Source organism: Lissotriton helveticus, chromosome 3_2 (assembly GCF_964261635.1).
Source record: "Lissotriton helveticus chromosome 3_2, aLisHel1.1, whole genome shotgun sequence".
Classification (NCBI taxonomy): Eukaryota; Metazoa; Chordata; class Amphibia; order Caudata; family Salamandridae; genus Lissotriton; species Lissotriton helveticus.
Genome location: NC_136062.1, coordinates 89,915,548 through 89,935,045, shown reverse-complemented (window position 1 = coordinate 89,935,045; position 19,498 = coordinate 89,915,548).

Genomic DNA, 19,498 nt, shown 5'->3' with positions numbered 1-19,498 from the left:
GGGTGGCATCTGGCCACTGATTTACTTACTTTATTTGTTTTGGTTTTTGTGATTTTTCACACACAGGAGCTGTATTTTGTCCTGCAGTAGCATATAACATCCATTTCTATGGTCCTGAAGAAAGCCGGGTTATTTGGCCATATCGGCTGAAACATGTCGACCGTATATCTAGCCAGGAGATAGTAATTTTTTCATACTATCTGGTTGTTTTTTAGCATGCCACTTGGACAATCCCTAATAAACACATTTTTGTCTAAGAAGTCATTTTTAATGTTCACTCACAATAGCACTGCACACCACCAGTCGTCATATTCTTTGGACTAACACTCTGGCTGAGACCACTGGGAGTACGAGGTCAGGCATCCAGTTGGCATTCGTGCCTAGTACTGTCTTCCTAGACTCATTTCTCCTCGATTTCCAGACGACGAAGCTCCGCCATGAGGGTGGGCTGATGGAATCTTTACTCAAGCTGAGTGTTGGGCAAACTATCTGAATTTGGTGCAGCGAACTCTCTCAGTATCCAGAGGTATTCGGTCCTTTATCTAGAGACTGATCATCTCCTTTCAGTTGTGTATGAAATTTACAGAGACACTGATATACAAAGACCGATCAAGCAAGGAAGACATACATGTACTAAAGGGTGACATGCCAGCACCATGCTTACAGAGTAACGTCACAGCGCAGGTGATGGGCCTCCTCGCAGTGACATACCACATGTCAGAGAAGAAAAACATCCTGCAAGATTTTCCAGGAATCCTACATGGATTAGGGAAACTAAAAGGACGGCAAATAACACTTCACATCATTGAACCAGTAAAACCAGTAGCTCAACATCACAGACGAGTGCCTATGCACTTGCAACCGCAAGTAAAGGAGGAAATACAAGCATTGCTAAGTCAGGACATCATAGAGCCGGCAGACGGACCGACACCATGGTGTCACCAATAGTGGCAGTCCCAAAAAAGAACACATCCAAAATTCGCATTCGTGTCGATATGAGGATACCAAACACCGCAATTGAACGAGAAAGACACCCTGGACCACACCTCAACAACATGATCAGCTACCTAACTGGCACATGCCGATTCTCAAAGCTGGACCTGTGCTAAAGATATCATCAGCTAGAGCTTGACCCACAGTCAAGGTACATTACGACATTCTCCACGCACATGGGTCTATTTCGCTACAAGCGACTGAGTTTTGGCAACTCATCTGCGGCAGAAATATCTAAAGAGACAATATGGCAAGTCATAAGGCCGGTAAAAAACAGCCTCAACTAGAGTTATGACATTCTGGTATTTGGTCAAACAGATGACGAGCATGACAAAGCACTGCGGGACGTATGCTCCCAGCTGGAACAGGCAGGTCTAACGCTGAATGAAGACAAGTGCAAAATAGGGAGAGACAAACTGGTGTTCTTCGGACACATCTTCTCTAAAAAAGTGGAGACGCTGGAAAAAGAGTAACCTCCGAGCGACATTGCAGAGTGAGGTCATCCCTTGGGCTTGCCAGCTAATGCGCGAGATACATAAAAGACTTTGCCACGGTAAGCACACCGCTGAGAGAACTGACCAAACAAGGCCAGACATTTATGTGGACAGAAACCTGCAACAAAGTGTTTGAGGCCATTAGACATACAATGATAGCGGTGGACCATCTAGCGTACTTCGATCCCCAGCTGTACACAGAATTGACGGTGGACGCCAGCCCGGTGGGGCTAGGAGCGATCCTGGCACAACATTGGCCAGGTAAAGAGCCCCCAAGAAATATAGTGGCATACGCTAGCAAGAGTCTGTCCGGCATTGAGAGGGCATACTCACAGCTGGAAAAAGAAAACTTCGCAGTAGTATGGGCATGTGAGCACTATCACATGTTCATATATGGGAAACCATTGACCTTTATAACGGATCATCAGGCCCTAGCAACCATCTATGGAAATCCTAACGCGAAATTACCACCTAGAATAGAGAGATGGGGCATAAGGCTGATAGACTACAATTTCTAGATCGTGCACAAACCAGGGAAAGAGCACAACCCGGCAAACTATATGTCGCGGCACCCTTTGCCACAGACACCTGAGGCAACATCAATAGAGGAGGAATACCTGAACTTTGTACTAAAGCAAAACACTCCGCCACCAATAAAGGTGGCAGAGTTGGAGCTAGAAACAGAGAGGGACGCCACAATGCAGGCGGTCAAAATGGTAACAAGACAACAGCGATGGAGGCATCTCAACAACAACAGCATCATGGAAAATGGAGTAATCAAAGAGGAAATGCTGGCATTCAAAAAGATTCATGAAGAGCTATCAGAGACCAAAAATGGAATAATAATGAGAGGAACAAGGATAGTGATGCCAAGAGCTCTGCGGAGACAGACTGTAAATTTGGCGCACGAATCACAAAGAGGCATGGTGGCAACAAAGAAACTGCTACGGGAGAAAGTGTGGTTCCCGGGGTTGGACAACATGGAGAAGGCCACCGTCACAAACTGCCACATCTGCCAAACGATGGGGCAGCCAACAAAACTGGAACCGCTACAAATGTCAGAGCTCCCGCAGGCAGTGTGGACCGAACTGGCAGCAGACTACTACGGGCCTCTGGAAACGGGAAACTACCTGCTCGTGATAATCGATGAATTCTCCAGGTTTCCCATCGTGTGACAAGTATCGTCAACATCAGCAAGTGCAACACTGCCAACTCTGGACGACGTATTTGCGGCGTGGGGCTCCCCGCAAACACTAAAGACAGACAATGACCCGCCATTCTCAGGGGAAGAATTTCAAAAACTTATGGACTATGGAGAACATAAAGAAGGCTGTCCAAAGAGCAAAACTGGCACAGATATCAATAGGACAGGCTCTGTGTCAAGTACTAAGGGACTATCAGAGCACCCCTCACAGCTCCACAGGACGGTGTCCCGCCGAGCTAGTGCTGGGCAGATCAAGCAGGACAAGGCTACCGCAGCTGGAAGCAACAACAACGCCAGAGCAGAGCAGCATCGCCATCAAAGACCAAGAGGCCAAGGAGAAAATGAAGGCATATGCGGATGGAAGGAGAAACGCCACTCCTGCGCACCTCAAGCAAGGTGATTTTGTGGTGGTGCAGCAGCTGAGAAAATTGGACAGCCTGTTCTCAAAGGAGCCATTGACGGTGGCCCATGATAACAGCATCAGCAGGATGCTACCACATCACATGAAACAGCTCCCACTTCAAGGAACTCAACATCATGGACGAAGACGGAAGAGAGGTCACAACAGGAGACACCGGCATGAGACAGGATGAGGAATCTCTCCAACTATTTAGCATCAACCATCTCTCTGTCATTTCTGCAACAAAGGGGGACATGTCGTGACCTGGGCACAGGGTACTAGGACCCTGGACCCGACTGGTGGGGAGGGGGCCAGGAACCGGACACCACTTCCGGTCAAGTGGTGGGGGATAGCAGAAAGCCAGGAACAGGGCATGAGGCCGGACGAATGGTATTGCGCAGCGACCAAGAAATAAAGATACCTGAATCAAGCAGAAGACACCTGTCGTGCTTCACTGACAAAGACACGACATTGCGCATGAGCAAACAAGCGAGCGAGCACACCAAAACTGTAGTCCTTCCGGTTTGTTACCCTTCACCACCTCCCTCCTATAGTTCTTCAGCGCAGCAGGTTTATTTCTGGTAGCGCCGGCTGATCACAACAGTGCCCGATAACTGCCAGTGAGAGGTGTATACGGTAGTGATGGGATGAATCAGAAATCAGTGGCCAGAAAGAACTGCCCATTCCATGTAAATATTTGAGTTCGCTGAACACCATGCTGGGTTCCAGCCTGGTGCTTGACAACTGTTGCAAGTTGCCAGATACACTCTCTGTCATTTGCCATTTGTTTTGCGTACTTATTTTTGTGGTTTCAAAAAATTGTTGAACACAGTCAAAATGTTTCTAATGCTACTCGTGTGCAAGAGAAAGATATCTTCACACTAGGGATGTACCCATCCATGTTATTCATAGTGTCCTGCATACAATGATATGACAGTTGTTTCACAAATTCAAATGTTCGTTCTTCCGTTTGTCTAGCTCCCAAAAAAACAATGTGTGCTGTAATAGGTAAAATGTAATCTATCATAACAATTGGTCCAATGTGCAGTGTAACATACACCTTCTCCTATGTGTTTCTATCTCCATCTTTGGTGGACGGGTATAAAAATGCAGGGTTATGTGACCTGTTATGTTTTGAAGAATCACGGTACAATATTAAAGTGAAGAAACATATCAGTAAAATTCTCAAACCAATTTAGCAAAAACAAGAAAAATGTGTGTGCACATCAGGAGATATATATTTTTGAAGAACAATGTAGGGATACAAATTTCACAGGACCGAAGGTAGAGTAAAAATCAATGTTAGTACATTACCAAAAGCAGCCAATAAGAAACCACTTGTGCAGGAAAATGCTCAAGCTACAGTTACCAGCAAACTATTCTGCCACCACATGCCATGAGGCCATTAGTATGCGCAGTTACCTTCCAGACAGATACCCTCAATTGCTTCCAATTCTCCCTGGGATCCTGTGGGGGAACTGAGGCCTCATATCCCAAAGGTACACTGACTTCTCCTATAGCGCTTCCGGAAGCAGCTAAGAGTCAAAATGTATTCAGATGACAAAAATTTTCTCCTGGTTATTTCTAAAGCCATCAGATAGTTCTGGTGGTCTTTCAGGGAATCAGACCACAGCAGTAGGGTGGATGCTTAGTTCTTAGTGGTTAATCCTAGTTCCTCCAGCCAGGACTTCCAGCAAAGATCTTAGGGGCACATGTATCAAGCTTTTTTCCGGTCGCAAACCGGCCGATTCACACACTTACCTTTTGGGGGGTGTATCAGGGAGGCCTTAGGCCCCCTTACATCCTAGGAATTGCATTTGCGATTACCAATTTGGTATTCGCAATTTGTGAATGCTTTGCCATTGATTCTTATGGGCTTAAAGGCCCATAGGAATGAATAGATTATCATTACCTAATAGTGATTTGCAATTTGCGAATCGCTAATAGGTAATTGTTAGAACTGGGGTTCTCTAGTTGGCAATGCTTTGCACCTTTGTCCAAATAGGGACCCTTGCTTCTAGTCACCGTAAGGGGGCTACACTCCTAAAATAACCCCTGCTCAACCCTGTGGTAGCTTGGCATGAGCAGGAAGGATTATCTCAGAGGCAGTGTAAAGCATTTGTGAACACATACAGTAATACAGTGAAAACACTACAGATGGACACAACATAGGTTTTATAAACATAAGTGTTCTTTATATAGACCTAACACAAGACCCGAACGACAAAAATCCACAATACAGTATTAAGAAAAATTACTTTAAGAAGGTAGAAATAACTTAGTTCAAAGGTGATGGTAAATGCGACACATTTCTCATAAAGTACCTTTGGATGCATCACGCAAAATAAACAAAAGGTTTGCAGGCAGAACGATGCGTCGCGGTACCTTGCTTCGGGGGAGGCGATGCGTCTGTCCCTCAGTGCTTGCGCAAAGTAGGCGATGCGTCTGTTCCTTACCGGAGAGGTGGTGATGCGACGATCTCGTGGTACATCCCGGTTGGGATGCGACAAGATGGCGCCTTGATGCGATGCGACGATCTGGTGTGATGCAAGAAGATGGAGCCCTTGATACGATGCGACAACGTGAAGACAATGCGTGCACTCCCGACGGCCATGCGGCGGCTCTGTAACTTGGGAGCCGCGACAGTCCCTGCGTCACACTTCTCCGGTGATCCAACAGCGAACCTTGCGGTGGCGACACGCTTCTTCGGTGATGCGTCGACACACAGCTGCGACGGAGACACGCTTCTCCGGTGATGCGACGGCGACCCTTGCGGTGGCGGCACGCTTCTCCGATGATGTGAAGGCAAGTCACGCTTCCAGCTCCTAATAACACACAGGCCTCTACAGACAGAATTCCCAGCAAGGAAATTCAGGGAGGAGCGGGTGGTGAAGTCGTGTATCCCTGGGACATCAGCAGGAGGCAAGCACAGTTCAAGCCCTTGGAGATTCTTCTTCAAGATGATGAAAGTTGCAAATAAAAGTCTTTCTCCTTTCTTTGGCAATAAAGAAACCACTGCAGGCCAACCACAGAAAGCAACACACTGGCACAAGGGAAGTCAAAAACTCCTACAGATTCTCTGGTTCTACTACTTGGCAAAAGATCTGTCTTGATGTCCAGAAGTGATCTAAAATTCTGGGGACTGGGTCCCCCTTTTTATACTAACAAATCCTTTGTCTCTGAAGGCAGAGAGTGTTGTCAAAACCAGTTCTGGGTGCATTCTGCCAATGCACAACTTCTTCCTTTGTCAGTGTGGGCCAGGGTCATCAGACACACCACAGGAGATGGAGCCAGCATTGTGGAAGGCAGGCACAGCCCTATTCAGGCCCAGGTGCTACTCTTCCCACCCCTCCCAATGCCGATAGATCTATTCAGCCTAGTGCTGACTCACGCTGCCTCTGGAGCCATCTCAGCCCCTGTCACTCACAAACCAAACATGCAATACACAACCTAGCAGAGGCAGGCTGGATGGTTTAGGCAAGAAAATACCTACGTTCTAAAAGTGGTATTTTCAAACACAGAATGTTAAAACCAACTTTACTAAAAGATGTATTTTATCATTCTGAGTTCAGGCATACTAAATTCATTTTTCGACCATGTTCCCTGGGTCAGTTATGATTATAAGATGTTATAATCAAATTGCCCATCCTAGCCTATGGGGACAGGTAGCATTGCAATAGTGAAAAACCAAATTGTCTGTAACTCACTATCAGGACATGCTACACACATCAGGGTGTGTCCTACCTTTCACATAAAATGCACCATGCCCTTGGACCTACTTTAGGGGTAGCTAACATGTAGAAAAGGGAAGGTTTATGGACTGGTAAGTGGGTACACCTACCAAGTCACATGGCAGTACTAGACTGCATACAGGCTCTACAATGGCAGGCCTGAGACACATTTTAGAAGCTGCTTCTGTGGGTTGTACAACCTGTGCTGCAAGCCCACCAGCAGCATTTGATTTATAGGCCCTGGGCACACATGGTGCCCTGAACTAGGGTCTGACAAGTAAATCAATTAAGCCAATCATGGAGTCACAAATCCATTACAACAACTTACAATAGGGAGCACTTGTACTGTGGCACTGAATAGCAGTGGTACAGTGCCCAAAGCATCTAGCCAGCAAAAACATATCAAAAACAAAGGAGACAACAGCAAAAAATGGAGGGGAGACTCACGCCAATGGTACCAGGTCTAACAGTAATGTTAAGGAATCCCAATTAATTTTGCTATTCTTACATGCATAAGGATTTGCGATTACCAAATAGCGATTCATTAAAAATCACTATTTAGGAATCGCAAATCCAAATGTTGATGCATGTGGCTCTTAATCCCTATTGATCTCATGATTCTTTCAAGAAGCCCTTCTTATGCATTTTACCAGAGGCTAAGGGAAACTAGATGTTCTGTCTTCTGAAAAGCACTTCCAAAGATTTGGTAAAACGGGAATCGCAATAGAAGGCATCAGTCCTATACAAATGCACACAGTAACATGTTTTTCCTCTTCTGTTCTTCCTCTAATTCCAGTGATGTTCTGACTGCTGGTGGTGTGAAGCCTTTCTTACAATCAGTAGTCTCTAGTGAGTGATTGGTGCTAACTCCTCACTCAATCTTAAAATAAATCCACATCAGCTAATCTACCCTTTATTTACAGCAGTTTCCATTGCTTTACTTTAGGAAATGGGTTCTGTCCACTTTATCCCCCTGGCTTTTCTCTTTCTGACTACCTGGTCATTAGAATTTTACAGTGAGCAAGTCTCATTACGTGGGTCTCACTAATGGTGAGTTTGTAGAAACTGAGTGCGAGTGCTAACTGTCAGTGTCTACTGCTTAATATAAGGCTGCTGTGCTGCAGCTAGGGTAAGAGGTTATAGCATGGTTAGAGGTAAACACATGAGCACATGTCGGTGAGCAGGCTACACATGCAAGACTACCTTCTTGCACAGCCCAGTATCAACACACGGGTAGCTTATCACAGAAGGGGCTCTTCAAGGATTAGTGCTGAGCTGGGGTAGGCCTTGTAATGTTAGGGGGCATTCATAGTGTACATTTGTAGTATTTACTGAAATTCTGTGGTGCGTAACTGATTTACACATTATAGAAAAACTCTGCACCAAACTACATGTTCGTGCTATTTAGGCCTATAGGCTCCAGGAAGCTATCAATCTTAGGGTGAACATGCACCCCGAGTGTAGATCACCAGTCACTTTCATCATATCTATGATCCTTTGACACTAAGAATTTGCATATATCCCTGGCTCATCCATAATCAGATTCCATGACTTTGTCCCTCCTACTGGCCCAAGTTAATTACTCTGCTAGCCATAAAGTGGACCAGAAGCCTCTCCACACAATAGAGACATTAGTAGTGTTTGACCCATTTCCTGGAATAGGAAGGGGTGGGAGGAATTCTGCTCCCAGTTAATTTACTGTTCGCACTGCAACTGGGCTTGGAATGCCAAAAAACACAGAAACAAGGGAGGAATGTCAGAACTCTGGAGTGAAACACATGAGGGGCTCCTCTTTGACGTTTTGGTGGGAAGGGTTCAGTTGGAGGGGAGTGGAGGCTCCCAAGGAAGGTCATTCCCTAAACCACTTGAAGTTGCCATCTTAAATGCCCTAGAATGCTTGCAAGAGGATTGGGGCAGTGGTGGAGTGATGATGTGACACCCTAGGATTAGCCTGGGGACCTACCTTGTAGCACTTTCCATCCCACTTAAAAACCTCTGCATTGAGAAGACACTGGATCTGTGACTGACAGCAGCGAAAGGAGGAATCACCTAATGCCAGTGCAAGAATTGAGCGAAAGCAAATCTTGTTCTAGGGGTTGGTAAAGATGGGGCAACATCTGTGTCAATGTGTGAAGTGCCTAACTCCCACCCATGAATTGATGGAATTCCCATTAAAAAACAACCATTTATATCTATTGTGCATAATTGTGCACAACAGTGATTTGTTTTGCAAAATGTGAAAAATTATAACTTATAAAGTACTACCTTAGAACGAAGTTCTTGGTCTGAAAAATTATATAAAAATCAATTTTATTTTTACAAATTCGTCTTGGACTTATTCTTGAGTGTGCGTCTCATTTATTGTTAGCCTCCTGCAATCCTTCTTTTCACTTACCCACCCACACTTTTGGCTTAATTATGAGCATTTGTCTGCTGAGCTCCAGACAGAAGAGGCCAATCAAGAACCACACTCCCTCTGTAGCTGCAAAATCGAGGGGCTCAAGATACCCCTGCAGTTCACTCATCACTGTAGCTTTTCTGAATACCATGTGTTATTACTATGGTGAGAGGGGCATATACAGCAAAAATGAACTTTGAATATGGGACTAATGCAGTTATGTCGAGTACATGCATGTGTGTCTGGTTAGTGGCACGGGACTACCAACTTTGTGTAGAAAGTGAGAAGCTATTGCATGTTAATGCGTTTGTATGCATTTCACCTTGTGTGCACTGCGCTTAGTCAGAATTGCACGAAAACTAGAGGATTAAAATAAAGGAGTGGTAGTTTCTGAAGGCAGGTACTTTGGGTGCAATTGTGAATTGTGCTGTGGTTTTGTGTTGTTAAGTTTATGCCTGTTTGCTATAGGGCCAGACAGTATTGCATGCAAATAAGTGTGTTTTCATTGCTGTGGTTGTGTGTGTTGCGATATTCTGAGAGTGTGTACTGTACAAGTCTGCATCGCTGGCTAATGCAGTTGTTAATCTAATTGCCAGTGTAAGGACTTGGGGGTATATTAGCAAGAACCTCGTTAAAATTATCACCATTTTAGCGGCAGGAAACTGCTGCTAAAACGGCGATAATGGACTGGCTAATATGCGTTATAGAATTCCAATAGAAGCTCAGGTTAGATGTCCTGCACATCTAACATGGGCTTCTATTGGAATTCTGTAAAGCATATTAGCAAGCCCATACTCGCCATTTTAGCGGCAGCTTCCTGCCACTAAAACGGTGATAATTTTAACGAGGTTCTTGCTAATATGCCCCGTAGTGACTGAGTGTGTGGTACTAGTTTCTTGTATGTTAATATTTGTAAAAACAATGGAAATGTTGTAGAGCCTGGTCTGGTCTGGTCAGGCTCTCCATGCTTTGTGAAGCAATAGAGTGAAATTCTTATCCAGGACATGTGAATGGGATGATCCTGTGATCCTGGTGTGTGTCAGATGGGTGAGAGAATCCACGAAATGACCATTGCTGGAGTGGGTGTGCTCAGGGGTTTGCAGTTTGAATTAAAGTTCTACTCGATCACATTTTAAGGTATACACTACAACATTTATTTAGAACCTTAAAATGTGATTGAGTTAGTGATCATCTGGTTAGCTGGGGCTGCAGGCTTAGTGGACTAAAGCGCCCACTGTAAGGGCCAGGGTTTGACCTCATGGTCACAGGTTCAAATACTAGTGGTCTTCTCAGCCTTTCATCCTTCTCAGGTCAATAAAGCAAGTACAATTGAGTTGGGTAACAATAAACATCTGTTATTCAGCACCAAGCATGATTCTGAGTGAACCAGTGCTTTACAAATACAGGTTCTGTTGTCTCTCAAGACTGTGCTGACGACAATAATTCTCTTTTATTAAACATTGTGCCTGGCTCCATAATTTAAGGGGTTAGTGTTCCTGTAACCTGTGGACTGAAATTAAATTTAAATCTTGCACATATTTTTTTTAAATACCGTTTCAAATACTCTGTCATTAAATACAGTCTGTTTATTGCACGTATAAGCAATACAGTTCATCTGACAAAATGAAAAATATGCAATATTCTATGTAAGAATTAACGGTAACACATTACTCTGTCACGTGTAACACTAGTTGCCACCAAACATTAACATCTTAATAAAGTTAGAATAGAACATTTGTGAATTTTAGGGCCAATCTATTTGGGATACTTTCTCTGCTAGCACCGTGAAAGGTAAAATGATTGTTAATAAATTGAAAGAAGATCCCCCATCAAATGAAATACTACAGAGATTACTCCTCTTCGACTAAAAGGAATCCTTTTTCCGGTGCAGCTGCTAAAATGGCACTGGACTATTAATGGGAAAAGCATTTACTTTAGATTAAGAAGAGTGTAAAGTACAGAAAAGGGCCATGGCTATTAGGGATGTTAAATATTTATGATGTCTGAATTAGCATAGTGAAAGCTCAATTCATCAATTTGCTCTGGTCTGTTTGTAGGCAGAAAAAAAGCCTTCTGAGTGCCTTGTAGAAATATACTGGTTGGTCAATAGCAGATCGACGGCACAATTTATTAGGATTCTGTGGTAAGGTTTGCGTGTTGAATTTTACTTAAAGATACTTGTTGCACCATTTCACTTTAAAGACATAGCACCAAATGTGCTGAATTATGAATTGACCTCTGATAAACATTGTGTCAAGATCCTTCCTGCAACATAATAGATAGCTAAATATCTAGTGACTGGGAAAAGTACACATCTTAGAATCCCACTGAGCCTGTATCTAAAGAATACCACATCCCTCCATGATACGAGGTACATAATATCTACAATTTGACGCCATAGCTTTACTTATTTTTTGTCATTTTGTTAGCATTTTATTCTGAAATATCAAAATTTGGCCGTGTCCTTGGGGACGTTATTCTTTTGGTGATGTTAATGTTCCACCTGCTTTTTGTAATGTACTGACAAAGCAAAAACTGACATTTGAATTAAAAACACATTTTGCCAAAAAGCTGCCAGTTTTTCATCATCATGATTTGAATGCCCTAGAAATAATGTTTGCACATGTAAAGTTTTCACAGTTTAAAAGTCATTTGGCTCTATTTTGCATTGTCACCTCTACAAGTTCTGACAGAAGCATGCATTGTGCTGTTATGTTTCCTGTTGAAAAATTCTGAATATGGTCTCTGATTACACTTGTCAATGTTTCTCTCACACACACACACACACACACACACACACACACACATATATATATATATATATATATATATATATATACATATATATATATATATATATATATATATATATATATATATATATATATTATACATAATATATATATACATATATATATGTGTGTGTGTATGTGTGTGTATACATATACACATACATATATATAGACATATGAGAAGAACTCCGTTTTTAGTCCCAAGGAACCTCCGAACAGAAAAACGAATCCGGACCCAAATAGGAAATTGCAAAAATTTATTTAATCATCAAAAGTGCAGAAAAACACACACGCCGCCATGACGCGTTTCGGGACCTCGGCCCCTTGATCACATGACATGGTCTGGCAACCCACCAATCAATATAAAGTGCAAGTGCTTCGTCATCTGACCCATCAGCCTGTGGAAATAAAAAACAGACTTCAGCCTGGTTTGAGGAGAAAATATACTTCAGTATATCGTAGCTTGCTTGAATTGCTATTATGTTTACAGATCAATTATTGGTCCTCGTTCACTCATATTGGAACATTAACATGCATAGATATAAAAAAACAACATCCGAAATCTATTATTTTTGCTTTCTTTCCTACACATGTTAGCTTTAATTCCTCAGATCATGCCTATTGTGCATTCCCATTAAATAAATTGATTTGGATAAAATCAATTAAAAAGATAAATATACAATTATATAAAGCATGTTAAAATCATGACTAAAATGTATACAATCTCTTATAATCTGTGCAAATTCGCTGTATACCGTGCAAATATTGCAAATGGGAAAATCACAGGTATTTTGATGAAGGAAATACATGTTGAGGGACCTTATGATCTTCAAATACCGCCCAAGTGGGCATTCTTACTCCTATTACCACTGCATCCACACTGCTGCTTTGTTATGGGATAATAACTATTTGCACTTTAAATTGCATCCTACTTTTCTAGTCATATCCAGTGAATATCATATTTGTTAAAAAAACAGATTCAAAAATTATACAAAACAAACCCATCACCATAGAATCTGTCTGTTAAGCCAACCATCGAATGTTCTTCATTATAATTTGATCTTCCTGGCACATTGCTAACCCCGAGCCCTGCATCCAATAGCCCCATCCTTTACAAATTCTGTTTACATCTCATATAAGCACGAGTGAAGGTCCTCAGTTTGGTTAAGACCATTAGGGGTCTTAGTGTTGAGCTCTAGGATGTACCGGGTCTCCAATACCCTTAAACGTGCCTCCCTATTTCCCCCTCTTCTAAGTGGTGGCACCATGTCTATAGCATAATATTGGAGACACCCAATGTTTCCATCATGGCAAGAATTTATATGTCTCGCGACTGGATAGGTCTCATCCTTATTATTGACTGCCCTTAAGTGTTGGAGAATGCGCTTGTGGACCTGCAATTTCGTGCTTCCCACATATCGCAGTCCACAAGCGCACTCCAATACATAGATCACAAAATCAGATTTGCAGGTGATTTTCTTACTTATGCTTCGAACCTCTCCACTGAAAGGAGTAGTGTAGGTAGTGCAGCTCTTCCCTATTCTGCACGCCTTACACACTGCGCATCTGATAAAGCCTTTGCTCTTTCCCAGCCAGTTGTCCTCAACTACTTCAGGACTACTACTGACCAACATGTCGCTCATGGATCTGGCTCGACTGAATGTTAATGCTGGCCTATCCGCTAGAATCCCCCCAATTACTGGATCTCCTTTGATGACCTGCCAGTTTTTGCGAACTATGTTATGTATCTCCTTGTGTTGTCGGCTGTAGGCTATTATCAACCTGGGCTGCCCAGTCTCCTTAATCTCCTGTGTATCATCTGAGGCAACATCTGGACCCTCACTATGGCCCGAGGGTTTATTAGCTCGTCTGATTGCTCCCTCCACCATGTCTCTTGAGTACCCTCTCTCTATAAATCTTTCTTTGCTTGCATTTTGGGCTCTAGTACAATTTTCCTCTGTGCTGCAGATCCTCCTGATCCTAAGCATCTCCCCATAGGGGATGCTTCGAATCAGGTGGGCTGGGTGATGACTAGTGGCGTGCAGGATCGTATTGCCCGCTGTTTCCTTACGATGTAAATCTGTGACCAATTCACCATTAACAATGCTGATCTCCACATCCAGAAAAGTAACCACGGTTTTGCTAACACAACCAGTGAATCTCAGATTCAAATCATTTTTATTTATATCTGAGATAAATAGAGATGCATCACTCTCAGACCCTCTCCAAATAATGAAGAGGTCGTCAATGAACCTATACCAAGAAACAATATTGGTGGTCATTGTCTCTTGATAGGTTCCTCCAAGGACCTGCTCCTCCCAAAGCCCCATGTGCAAGCACGCGTAACTCGGTGAGAAGCAGGCCCCCATCGCAACTCCCCTTAGCTGTTGAAACACCTGTTTTTGAAACAGAAAGTAGTTGCTTCTAAGGCAAATCTCTGTCATTTCATTGATCATATGGTTGTGTTCTAGCATGCAGGCCGGTCTTTTCTGTAGATAATGAGCTACTGCCCGCAAACCATCCACATGGTTGATACTAGTGTACAAGGATGTTACATCAAGAGTTAGTAGTAAATAATCCTCCTGCCACACAACCGTGCCAATTTTATCAAGAAAATCCCCGGTGTCTCTAATATATGAAGGTAAAGCCTTCACATGATCTTGCAGAAAGTGGTCGATATATCTAGAGGTGTTTTCAAATATCCCTTGACAAGCTGAAATTATTGGCCTGCCTGGTGGCTTCATTAGGTCCTTGTGGACTTTGGGAATCATATAGAATACAGGGATCACTGGATAATTCGATTTCAAGAATTTCTGTTCATCGCCACTTAGTAATCCCAAACTTTTCCATCTGTATAGTCTGGTGTGGTAGGTGTCCCAGGCCGTTCTGGCAGTCTTCCAATCACTCCTACAATAACAATTCCTGTCATTGAGTTGATGTAAGGCTTCCTCCATATACATTTTCCTGGGCCATAGGACAATATTGCCCCCTTTGTCTGATTGCTTGATAATTACATTTTTGTCTCCTTGTAGTTTTTTCATAAGATTGCCAAATGCATTGTTGTGTTGTTTAGTCTTGGCATCTCTGGTCAGGGATACCTGATGTAACTTCTTCAAATCTGATATTACCAGGTTGTTAAACACCTCTATATTGTCAAAGGTCAATATCGGATTGAAGGTTGATTTTGGCTTGAATTTTGTTAAGGCAGGAGCATTTGTTACCAGTTGTCCTTCCACAATAGTATCATCCAGTGTACCCCCTTCTCTATTGAGTTCATCCAAAGCCCCATATAGATCCACCTCTCCTGCTAGGCATTGGGCTGCATTCTCATTTGCCACAATCCCCATCTGTGATGGTGCGCGTGCTTTGAACTTTCTAAGTAAGAACAGCTTTTTCAATTTTAATTTTCTAATGTATTTAAAAAAGTCCATTCTAGTGCGCGCATAATTAAATGTACATGGGGGGCAATAGGTTAAACCCAATGATAACGTTCTAGTTTCACTAGGAGTCAAAACGATGTTAGACAGATTGATGATAGACATTTTGCTGCTTACTTGTGTATTTAACGACGATTCCACCGTTTGCGTCCTCGACCCCTCTGTGGTGGATTCCCTGCGCCGCTTTGCTGCCCGACTCCGCCTCCGCCACTTGCGTTTGAGGTTGTGTTCTTGTTTACTTTTGAACCTGCATTGTGTGATCTTAGGGTCTGTCTGCGGTCGTTTCGCAGGCACTCTACTTCCTGACCCAACGACCGCTTGGTAAACCCCAATGCCTCGCCACCATTCCTCTGTTCATTCTCCGATTCGCTTCCTGGTATTGAGCTTAGGTTGGATTCCGATGTGGAGGGACTATTGCCAATTTGTCCATTTTTTCCTGTCCCAACCGTTTGGGGAGAAGCCATTCCCTCTGGTGGATCGTATTTTTTGGAAAAGGTGAATATACGGCCATTCTGGTAATCCAGTTTGTCCCTCTGAAATTTGAACGTTTTTCTTCTTTTGATCACATCTTCTTCCTTAGCGAGTCTCTGTAGCATTGCCTGGCGGAGTCTCTGTTCTTGTTCTGCTTCGCCCAGTTTCTCAATCTGTTCGTTTAGCTCCGCTATTACCACTCCCAGTTTAACTCCATCACTTTCAGCATATTCGACCAGTATTCGTAACAGTCTGCTGGAATTGTCTAAATTGCAGTGGGCCCACTTCTGCAGCATCTCCGGATAGACATATATATACACATTTTTTATATGTTTTTAAACTTTAAATTAATTAATATATTTAACTCTAATCTCTTTTAATGGTTAACTGTACCTAACCTTAAATAACATATATGGAAATACATACGTTTATATATCACCCAGTGTTGGTCACCATTATGTGGTTAGTTGGCTTAGATTTTCCGTAGGAAGTGTGTCTTTGTTTCAATAATAACTTTGTGCTGGTTCACAAACCGTAATAAAACTTTCCAAAAACAAAGTTCAATGATTTACAAACAAAAGGGTCTAGGATATGACACCGCACTTACTTATATAATGGAAAATTCTGTAACTATGTGATGCGTTGACCAAAGGAAACCGGACCCTTTTAGTTTCCTATGTCATGAAAGCTTTCACAACAGACAATTGCAAAAATGTTTTGCTCCGCACACACTACACATAAGAAGTCAGTTCCGCGAGGTAAGATAGTTCACACAATTCTTTATTCTTTGAGTCTTTATTTTCTTTTCTTTTCTTCACAGTAGCCAACTCGTTTCGTCCTATTAAAGGACTTCTTCTGGGCTCATCCATCAACAGTAATGTTCCAATGAGTGTTCCCTCTTCTCAGGTCGAACACACCATATGGTCCTTCTCTGTATCACTACAATATTGTTATCTTCCGGTTAAGGACGCACTGATCTTATGACTCCCTAAGAAATTTCGTTCCTAATAGGGCAGCTTCAGTTGCTTGTCTTCCTCAGTCTGGAGTCTTTGAACAAGAGGGTACTATAGGAGAGGTTCCATGAACAGTATACGGTCAAAGTTGACCCATCCTTAAAAGTATGCCAACAGTGTGGCGTCCTTCTTTTAATTCTACACAGCGCCAAAAGACTTCTTGTGTGTAGTGTGTGCGGACCAAAAACAAAGTTCATCGTCCTCATCTCCTTCCTGGAAAGTTTCACGCCAATCCGTCAAATGAGGGCCAAGAAAAAGGAGAGTGCCCAAAACGTTGATATCCCATGTTAATTATCATGGAAAATTAAGGCATGCAATATGGAAAAACAGCTGAACAGAATTATACCAAATTAGGCAGAAAAAGATAGAGCTTTATACAGACCCCCCAGGATATAGCGGCATGGATTAGCAAATTTAGCGGCACAAAAATAGAAATTTAGCGGCACAAATATGGAAATTTAGCGGCAATTTTGCGGCATTTTATGTGGCCATTTTTCCTACAACAAACACAGATATCTTAGTTTTTTTAGTTATTTAACAACATGAAGCTATGTATATTTGGTTTATTTACAATGTAGACACTTTGTTTCCCTCGAGCGTGTGCTTCACAATTATGGGCTGCTGCGCATTCTTTTTATATTTCAGACCCTACCATTAACCCCATTGCCAGCGATCCTCCGTAACCTACAACCAGTAATTGACAAGTCGCCTTTCAACAACACTATGACTTCTGTTCTGCAAAATACAAATATACAACCTTGTGATACAATTGGCAAAGTCCTATGGTACGTGCACGTCCTACACCTTCACCAAACTAAACATAGAACAATCCCATCTTAACCTGATCGACAATTAAACTTAACTTAAACCACAATAGCTGTGATCAGACAGACTCCCGACATTCTGTAAGCGCTATGGGGGTCTACAGTTGGTATCAATGCACTACGTAAAAGCTGGTAACATTGGCAGTGGAGACAAGAAAGCAGACTAACACTGCTTCTTTCTTTCTGCCAACCTTTCCCTCCTTCCTTTCACTTCCCCTTCTTTTGATGTATACACACTTGTCTTCATTCCTTGTCTCTCATCTTATCTATTTGCTTTGGTATTCCTTCTTCTTCTCGTCTTTTTTTTTTTTGGTGCAACCCATTTTACTTCTGTCTCTGTTCTTTCACACACTTTCCCCTGCTTCTACTCTCACATTCCTGCCTCTTCCCTTGCACCTTTTTCCGTAGTAATACAATCCCATCCTTGGCCACACCTCTATGTTCTCATTTCCCTTGTTACATAGGCTTATTGAACATTAAAAGCACACATTAAGTTAATGTGTGCTTTTAATGTTCAACAAGCCTATGTAATTTTCTAGTATTAGATTCACTTTTGAGCCGAAGTGTATTCAAGTGTCAATATATCTAGAAATAAAGCCGAAGAATGTAAAACTTAAGCTGGCTTTAATTGAATAAAATGTTGCATAGCAGCATAATTTGCCTTTGCCTGCAAGGTAACAGTCAACCTTGACACATAATTTGGTCCTCTATATATGCCGGATTCCTGAGTCAGGGGTCTAGGCTGCTTTGCCTGCTGAGAGCTTTTGTTCTTGAATTTTGGTATTGCTTTACGTTCCCGCCCGCTGCTCTGGGTGCTTAGAAGGTTCCCTCGTTGAGCTGACGTTTTCATAACACGACGCTGCTTATACATCTGCTCCTTTAAAACAACACTGTATTTGAGAGCAGTACTTGCGGTGAGCCAGCAAAATTAAATGTTAAAAGAAGCTTGTAAAGCCTGTCTTAACTCCGCTTTGCAGTTTATAAGTAAAGTACAGTGCGAACAAGCAGTGCTTCGATAATATTATTCTTTCCTCGTCTACCAGATCAGAATTGCAAGCTAGATTCACCCAAAGCACAATTTTGTTTTTTAAATACTCCGGCGCTTCAGCCTCTCTTCGAGCCCCCCTCAGCTGCAGTGCCCCAGCCCCGTCAGCTAAGCTCCCACAGTTCCAGCCCTGGGCTCCGTCTGCTAGGACTGCCTGCTCCCGTAACAAGTTCCCGAAGTTTGCTGGGCTCGCCTGCATAACATTAAAAGCCTTACTTCGGAGCGTTTACCATTTTTAAAACTGTTCACTGTACAGTACTACCTACAGAGAAAAGCACATTCCTGGAGCTGAAGAATAAAGCACACCGCTCTCTGAGACTTGTGTTGTTTGATCTCAGGATAGCTAAAGGCTTGGATCTTGGCCTGGAGGAAGCAGGTATTGGACGGCTGGATGGCGGCACGTAGTGACGTGTGCGCCCACAGCCAATGCAGCCAATAAAAGAGCAGTTTGTTTTGCTGACACTTTTTTTTTGTAAATATCGCGGCAATAATTGTAAATATAGCGCCCATCGCAGTAATCGGCTGATTTCGCGATTTTTTCATGAATCGCGAAATAGTGAAATGCTGGAGGGTCTGTTTATACAGAAAGCATGCTTTTTGCAATTTGGTGTACGTTTTTAGAGAAATTCAAGTTTGAAGAGGTGCTTGGGGTGGTCATTAAAGGGTTAAAAATGATGGTCCTGTGGAGTCCCATTG